We start from the raw sequence: 9,550 nt of genomic DNA, 5'->3' as shown, positions 1-9,550 counted from the left end.
TAACCAGAATTTCCAATATCCCCCAATACAAATCCTCACTTTAGCAACCTTCCCGAGTCTATCCAGCACGCGCATGCACATCGAGGATTTGCACTACACGTATGGCACTGCTTCTGTATAACTCCGAGATAACCAGAATTTTTAGATAACTGGCACCCTCCTTACCCCACTCATGCTGGATAACAAAGCGTTTACTGTACTAAACTAAATGTGCAGTACCTAAGGTGTGTTAATGAACGTGTAGGTGCACCCAGTGCTTGTTTTTCCAAAGTGCCCTTAGACCCTTCTATAGTTTCCAGTAGTTTTCCTCCTATCCGCATGAGACCTCTCACCATCTTTGCTGAATATTGAAGCAAATAACCAGGATTCTGAAATCCTTTGGATGGTGAAGGTGTCAAGAGAGTGATTCAATGCTGCCCCGTGGCACTGAAATGATCTTCAAGCCCAGTTCTTTCAATGAGCACTTGTTCCTTTTTTTTTCCAGCTATCCTTCACCACTGATTTCAACAATGCCTGAAAGGAGACGTTTTTCACTAAACTTGGAGGAACAACAAAGGCGAAATCTCTGCAGGCCAGGCGTTAGCATCGATAGGAAACGCTGCTGAAACCAACCTGTTGCAAGAGATCACAGTAGCTGGAATCTGGTAGCTGGAGCTGACCGTGTGAGACTGTGCTTACTGAGCAAGATTTAAATACATTGGTTATTCCCCTGCTCAACACACAAAATGCCTTGTTTGTACAGTAATCCCAAAGCATACCATAGACCAACACGATAGCAGCTAGAGAATAACATGAGCATTTTTCTGGGAAATGATGAAAGCAAGAGTTTAACGCCTATAAAACAATAACACGCCAGCACGCAGTACTGTTTGCTCTAAAATAACACATGCATTGCAAAGAAAAGCATTAATAAGCCAAAGCACTAAGTTAATTACTCAGTCACCATCTTCTCATTCTAGCAGTCTTAGGCAAGTGTGGCTTCTCTTAAAACCCTTTTATTTTTTGCTGTGAATTTTTAATTTGTTCTGTTGGGAGTTTGGCTCCAAAGACTAACCCCAAAATTGAAGAGATTTCCTCCACTTCCTGCTAACATTTGGAGTTTCAATCTGGGGTTTTTTGGGGTCAGCTCTTTAAATTCAGGCCTGGATCTGAACTTGCTGGTGGTGAAGAGATATTGGATATAGGTGAAGGGGTCTGGAGTCACTGGCCGTGTCCAGACAAGCGTGGATGTCAGGTATGTGGCATTGCCGACCCGTCTGCAGTGCCACATGCTGCACATGCAGGCATTCCCTGTACTGCTACTTTTCAGTGCAGGTTTTGGTTTGTTTGGACCCTGGGAGATCCTGGGGTCAAAACAAATCTATGCCGAAAAAAAGCGGACCAGTGCATGTCACCCAAAACCAGAGCCTGGCCTGCTGGAGCCATACTGTGGCTGCAGGCCAGGCTCCCAGCTGCAGGAACACCATGGCTGCCACTCCCCAAGGCCCGCAGGATCCCAGGTAAGGCCAGTTTCTGACCCCAGCCTCCCCTACCCCACCCAGAGTAACCTGCTGCGTGCCAGAGGGTACATGGCACAGGTGTTCCCCAGGTGTGCCACTGCTTCTTGTCCTTGGGGAAACAAACGTCCATACTTGTGTGGATGCAGCCATCTAGTGTTAGCCTAGAGGATGGTAATTTTACCAGGTTAAAAAGGGATTAGAAGAAAATATATCGGTTGATATAGAAGATTGTAATTAAGACTGTAATCTCAAAATTAGGACTCTGAATGTTGGAAACTGTAGGCAGAAGGGAGGCATGGGAGAGATCAGTCTGGGTAGGCCCTGTACAAACACACTTCCTTTAGCATCTACTCTCTGCCCTTGTGAAAGACAGGTTATTGGGCTTGATTGACCTATTGTCTGACCAAACTTGACATTTCTTTTGTTCAGATGTTCTTCTGTTCTTAGACTGAGATACTAAGCAGACAGGAGGTGATTGTCACTTCTAGGGCTGAGTCCAGGACAGGTGCATGGCTACCAGGACAGTGGCTCTGTCAGAACTTTGGCCGTAGGTCCGCAACCATGTGGTCTGAATTGTGTGTAAACCACTGTGAATGGTTTAGACACACCTTGCTGCAAGGGAAGTTTAGGTCAGATATTAAGAAAAACTTTCTGACAAGGAGGGTAGTAAAACACTGGAACAAGCTACACAGAGAGTTGGTGGGATCTCCATCCTTGAAGGTTTTTAAGAGTCAGGTAGACAAAGCCTTGGCTCGGATGATGTACTTGGGAATGGTCCTGCTTGGAGAAGGGGATTGAACTAGATGTGACCTCCTGAAGTCCCTCCCAACCCTCATTTTCTATGTTCCTCCACCCTGGGAGGAAAAACCTGCAGCATCCTTATAGGCTTGGCAGTGCTACGCTGGCTAGCACTATGGAAGAAAGAGACTTGGGGGTCATGATTGACCACAGGATGAACATGAGCCTTCAATGCGATGCTGCGGCTAGTAATGTCAGCAAAATGCTGGCTTGCATCCATAGATGCTTCTCAAGCAAATCCCAGGACGTCATTCTCCTGTTGTACTCAGCCTTGGTGAGGCTGCAGCTGGAGTACTGCGTCCAGTTTTGGGCCCCACAATTCAAAAAGGATGTGGAGAAGCTTGAGAGAGTCCAGAGAAGAGCCACGCGCATGATCAAAGGTCAGGAAAAGAGACCTTACGACGATAGGCTGAGAGCCATGGGGCTCTTTAGCCTGGAAAAGCACAGGCTCAGGGGTGATCTGGTGGCCACCTATAAGTGTATCAGGGGTGACCACCAGGATCTGGGGGAACATTTGTTCACCAGAGCGCCCAAGGGATGACGAGGTCAAACAATTATAAACTCCTGCAAGACGGTTTCAGGCTGGACATAAGGAAGAATTTCTTTACTGTCTGAGCCCCCAAGGTCTGGAACAGCCTGCTAATACCCTGAGGGGTACAGAGCTGCCCTGCCCTGCTAAACTTAGTGAAAGTTACTGCTGGCTGCAACTGTGGGCTACAAATCCCAGAGACACCTGGAATCAGGAAGAGGAAGTGATAAGCAATCAGGTGTTCAAGCTGGTGGCTGTAGGTGATAACCAGAGGGATTCTTCTGTCCTTGTCCTGACATTCATATTGTAGAAGGTCAAAGAGAAATCTGAGTCTGGCTTTGTTGATCTCAGTGGCTACGGTTTGGGAACTTTATTGTAATTGTAAAAATCCCTGCTCCAGGTCCTTAAGGTGATCATTCCAGTCAGTAGGGTCAGAGCAGATCCAGCTGTAACACAGAGCTTCACTGTAGACAGATTGAGTGATATGCTTAGGATAAAATTTGGTGGTGTGAATGTAACTGTGGTGGTCAGTAACTTGTGCTCTATGCCTATATATCTATCTATATATAGATAGATATATCTTTGGATGCATCCATATCTATAGATCTGTATCTATAGATCTTGTTTAGTTAATCTATGAAGGTACATATCTACCCTCCCTTCTGACTGACTTCAGACTACCACAGCTAACTACCTTTTCTATTCAGTCTATAGCATATTGGTAGTCTACTGGCATATGTTTTTGGGGTCTTTTTAAGAGCCCAATCTCTATGATCTTTTCTACTGTCTCCCTCTGGTTCTATGAGAGACTTCTGACCACTAACCAACCTGGTATCTGCTTTCTCACAGCATTTCTATCTACTTGGAGTTGTATTCAATTTGCTACTTAACCTTGGATTCACAATACACCCGTCCCCTTTCTAACACATCATAAAACACTTGAGAGAGGTCGAATGGTCACAAACTACTTCAAGACCGTTTCAGGCTGGACATAAGGAAGAACTTCTTTACTGTCCGAGCCCCCAAGGTCTGGAACAGCCTGCCACCGGAGGTGGTTCAAGCGCCTTCATTGAACACCTTCAAGATGAAACTGGATGCTTATCTTGCTGGGATCCTATGACCCCAGCTGACTTCCTGCCCTTTGGGCGGGGGGCTGGACTCGATGATCTTCCGAGGTCCCTTCCAGCCCTGATGTCTATGAAATCTATGAAATCTATGAAAATCCCAGAGACCTTGCGGGGAGCAGGAAGAGTAAGGGCCAGGGAGCTGTGCTCTAGTGCCTCCCAGCTTCTGGCCTGAGCCACTGCAGACATGCAGCTACATTCCTGAGTCAAAGGTAAATGTGTGCCCAGTTGTTTCTCAGTTTAATTTTTGCAGTTTAGACTAACCTGCAAAGACTGAATCAATTCAGTCTTGGGCCTTTTGACTGTCTGTACTTAGCCTTAAAGGAGGGGTGGGCAAAATGTGGCCTAGGGGCTGGATGCAGCCCGCCAGGCCATTCTATCCAGCCTGCGGGGCCCCGAAAATATTTAGAAAATTAATATTAAGCTTCCCTGACTGCCTGTCATGCAATCCTCGATAGCTTGCTGAAACTCAGTAAGCAGCCCTCTGCCCAAAATAATTGCCCGCCCCACCTTAAAGTCTTTGTCTACACTACATAACTTCTGCTGCCTTAGCTATTCCCCCAAAACCCCCTAGTGGAAACGTAGCCCATACCAACACAAGGGGTGCATCTACATGGGACATTTTACTTTAGACACAGCAAAGCGTCTCTTGTAGATTAGTCTAATGTGCAGTAGATTCATCTAATGTGCAGTAAAGCATCACTGTTTACACATGCACATCAATTACTGTGCATTAAATCAGTCTAATGCACTGTTTGCTAGTACCAATACACACAGGTACTAGAAAAACACATTAACTAATGTGTTGAGGCGCATGTGTAGACACTGACTGGGAGCACTTTGCTCCAGATCAGCCCAGGCAGCAGGGGACCACTCCTCCTGGTACAACTCTCCCTGCCCTGCAGAGATTGGGACCAGTCCTGATCTCCATACAGCCGGGAGGTGGCTGTCTCCAGAGCTGGAACAGTTCCCTCTCACCCCATGGAGATCAGGATTGACCCCTGTGCCTCCTGCCAGCCTGGGGTCTAGGGGAGATGGAGCTCCCCCGGGCTGTGCAAGGGGGCAGAGCAGGGCCGGAGCAGCCCTGGACTGAACTGCTTCTGTTAGGAGCAAATTTAATGCACAGGCACAATTTAATGCACCTGCATTTTTTGCACAAAAAATTCAGGCACATTAATTGCACATGTAGATGCACCCAAGGAGTTTCTGTCCCAATGTGGAAAAAAAGCCAAGCAGATCAAAGCACTCACTCATCAAGTAACACAGCTGTGTTCACACCAGGGTTTTGCCAGCATAGCTATGCCAACTAGGGAATGGCACCTAAGCCAGCCTAGCCATGTTAAGTTATAGTTATTTTTATAGTGTAGCTTGGCTTAATGAATTTGGAGTTTATTATATTCTAGCTTGAGTCTAACCCTAAAGGATACTCCAAGAGGTGAGTCGCATGTAGACTTGAACAGCAGCTGGACGAGCTTATCAGAGAACAGAATTTGGTCCGATATGTTCAGTTCCAAGTGCCAAACTGGCACGCTCCATAAAGTCACCTTCTCTCTCAGTGCAATTTCCCCCCATGCCAGCTGATTAACCTAGGGTTGAGATATAAAGCACACTAGCGTAGATGGAATCTGAGGCCAGAGTCCACGATTTATATTCACCAGCCTGCAATGCACTGTCAGCTGCCACTTGTTTCATGTACGAGGCAAGTACCCCCTTGTGGCCATTCTCACTGCCCAGTTATCAACTCTACACTGAAAAAAAAAGCCACTTTCCACATTAATCACTATGGCTTGTGTCCGAACTGGGAGATCTCTCCACACCATAGTGAGACTCAGATTTTTCTGCTTTTGATCCCTGGTTTGCAACTCTCTGCCCTTCACTCAATATGACTTAATGACAGCCTGCAGCCATAGTGGGAAGCAGGGAAGGAGACATAAAGCATTAAGGCTGACACTGAAAAAAATCTCACAGTAGGCAACCCCCACAGGTTATGAAAATGCACGTCCTAATACAAAGCAGAGAAAAATAACCCAGCAGTGGGGCATTTCACAATAGACTATAATATACAACCTGGACCAGAGCTCTTGAGAGCTTGCATTAATATCCTTTCATTATACCCCACGGTCTTTCTATCACAGGAACTATCCTAGCTGCTTCTCCCATGATATCTGGACATCACTTAGCACCTGAAACATGCTTGGGTTTTTCAGCAGACAATAAACTCCTGGATGGCGTGTGGCAAGCAGTTGCAGAGAAGCACATTTTCTCTAAATACCCATCATGGACATTCCTTCCCCAGCAACCGACAATGCCTGGTTTAGATTAAACTACCGCGGAGGAGTTGCCACAGAAGGGCCAGGCTGGAAGGTGATTTTTTTGCAAGGGACTAAAAGAGACAAATGCAAGTTGAGTGGGACTGAATGCATCAGGAAGAGGGTCTCCTTTGTGCTGCTCCAGGGCGGGGGTGACTGCAGCTCCCTACCTGGGATATTCCAAAGCACAGCAGATGTTTAGTGGGTATAAAGGCACAGTCAATGACTACTTCCTCCTACAGCCTTCATGGGTGTGCTGGGCTTAGGGACAAGGGTGTTAACTAGAATGCACCAGGCTCCAGCAACCTCCATCTTCTGGGATATCCAGAGTGACACTGCTTAGAGCCATTGCAAGGGTCAGGGACCATCTTTCACTCCCTATTCTGCACCCAGCAAAATGACTGTCCCATTAGATGGAGGGAAATTTGGCTTTGTTTGGACCAAGGCAATGAAGTTCAACTACGCTGAAGTTAAGAGGGAAAGACTGCATGAGACCTAGGCTTGGAGCCATCATTCAGCAAAGCTGAGGCACGCAAGGCCACCTGTTCTTATGAGCGTTGGCCTGGTAAGTCTAAAGCATGGCTGACATGAGATTAACGTGTTGAATGGAAAGGAAGGTGAAGAGAGGATGGAAACAGCCATGGCAGGAGGAACAAAGTGGTGCTCAAATACCAAGATGATGAGGCTGATGGATGAATACAAGATGATGAGGCTGATGGATGGATAGTTCTGACACATGACAAGACTGGGGTAGGGAGGACAGAAGCGTGGCTTCCCTTCCTTGTTCTCTTTGTGCTTGTGCCTCCCTGGGACTGCCTCCTTTCATTCCCATGACTGTGGGAAGTTGTGACATCAGAGCCCTTTAGATTAGCTGAAAGCTTCGACCACTTTAAAGCCGGCAAGGCCACTATAAGCTTTTAAAGTGGTTCCGGCTGTTTTAAACCACGGCAGGCCTTCAAAGCAGGTTTAATTGCTCTAAATCTGTGGCGCATAAACTGTAACCGTTGCTTGGCACATGGTGTTCTGCGTCCCGGCTATCAGTCACTGAGCTCTTTTCTGAAGCAATCACAGTACTGCTAGTGGAGACAGCAGTTGCGTGCTACAGAGCTGAAGCCAACAGCATCCACTGTCTCATCATCTATGAAGCTACAGATCTTCTTGTCCATTAAAGAAAACTGCTACTAGTGACCAGTGGCAACATGTAAGGGGTACACGGGGGTGCACATGCACCCCCTGACAGTGCCAGTATACTTGCTGACGGGCAGGGGGGGCAGGCGGAAGTGCCAGAGCCCCCCCGTAAGAGCCAGCTGGGGACTGGGAGCACCGTGGCCACTTCATGATCAGCCACGGGGGGACCCCTCCCTCCGGTTGGCGACATTGCCCCCCCCCCAGCCGATGAGATTGGCCATGGGTGGACCCCCCCGCCACCTGGTCACTAACTGGTTGCTGGGGGGGCATGTGCCCCCCCTGACTAAGGTGGCACCAGTCACCCATGCTAGTGACAACCACTTTCTACTTAGATTGAGTTCCAGCTTTCTCTCTCTCATTTACCAAGGATCCTGTCTCCAGGTAGCACACTGGGGTATCTAGAGGCAGAATCATATATGCGACAAGTTAGCATGTCAGGCTCTGTCTCGCAGTCCTGTGAGCCACCTTCTCCTCAATGAATTCTTTAACAAGTTGGTTTTAGAGGAACAGAGCAGACAAGAAAAGCATGTTCCAGAAAGCTGACCTGCCAGGCAAGTGGAAACACTGGGAGTGGCCTGCTCCACCATCTGAGTCCTGGAGAAGCGTATACAATCAACGCAATTCAGTCCAGCAGGGTAACACTTGCATAAACACATTTTGACACTGGGCAAGGGCATCTCTTTCTGTGACAGATTGGAATGAAACTATAGAGAACACTTGTGTGAGCTGAAAAGTTGCCCTTCTGGAGACCAGAGCTGGGGCTTGAGCAAACACCCTCCGCCCCCAACAAAAGCAATGGGAATTTCTGATGACAGCTGCACAAACACAACTTATTTTGGCAGATCTCTCAATTAAAATCAGGCTGCCCCAATTTTAGGGGAAAATAAACACAGACCCGATGCTATGTCCCTTGCTTTCAAAAGGAATCAGGCTGAAGAGAGACAGCAGCCGTCCTTTCACTCCGCGGTGCCTGGCCTCGCGACCCACACATCTCATTGCATTAGTGAATAACTGCTGCCCCCTGATGCCAAGTTGAGGCAGAGGCTTGTTCTGACAGAGGCATAGGAACGGCCTTCATCCCAAAGGGGCTCTCTTTGGCAAGGGGAACAGACTGGTCTAAAATACATCTGCCAATCTAGAGCAGATCTGAAATTCCAAATTTGAGAGGGAGCTTCTCTGGTGCGCCTCACCTAGACTGGGTCTACATTAGCCAAAGGATCTCTTCATTTGCTGGTGTCATGTCCCTGTGATAAAGAAGAGATGGAGGATGTTCACATGGTTTCATAGTTGGTAGGGTCGGAAGGGACCTGAGCAGATCATCAACATGACAACAAGCAGGCATCTGCATTGAGGTTGGTTTCACTGGTTTTCCAGGGAGTTTGGCAAAGTACAATCTGTATTGCCTGTGATGTGCAGAATTGGGTCAGAACTGGTCCCAAACTGAAATGGAAGAGGCAGATGCTAATGTAACTACACTATCCTGACATCCAAATTTCTCAGTAAAAAAGTTTCCACCAGGACTCAAAAGGATCTGTTATTGATTGCATTTCTTTTCACCACACCTAGCAGAGTGACCTCGTTAGGAAATACTGAACCACTGTCCACCCTTAATGGGAAGCATTTAATAAAGAAACCACCTACAAGAAAGCAAAAGCTAGGCTTACTCATAGGCAGTGCTCTGATTGTGGGTAAAGGAACGCATTACACTTAGAGCACACGAAGGACACTTAAAATGTGAGCATCCACATGTTAAACCTCATTAACTTATGCTGAGCATCTCACAGTTACACCACTTCAGGGGAGGGTTAACCCAGGGCCGTGCTACCTAGCTCATGTTAGGGCAACTTCAATCTGCTCCATGGAAATCAAACAACAAGCTGCAGCTCTCCAACATCCCAAGATGCACCACTTCCAGCATTTCCCCTCCACCCCAAGAAGACTAAAGCTCAGGTGTCCTGACTCCAGGTCCCCAATGCCCTAGTGGCAATTCAGAGCTGTGCAGGCAAGATATGGTATTAACCCTTACAGTATGACTGTTCACAGTGCATTCAAATGTTAATATGGCTTAATGTTCCCCGGATTTAGTGTGGCCTGGGTAAGGTG

This window comes from Alligator sinensis, unplaced genomic scaffold (assembly GCF_000455745.1).
Source record: "Alligator sinensis unplaced genomic scaffold, ASM45574v1 scaffold781_1, whole genome shotgun sequence".
In the NCBI taxonomy this organism is placed as follows: Eukaryota; Metazoa; Chordata; order Crocodylia; family Alligatoridae; genus Alligator; species Alligator sinensis.
Note: the sequence above shows the minus strand (reverse complement) of the source record.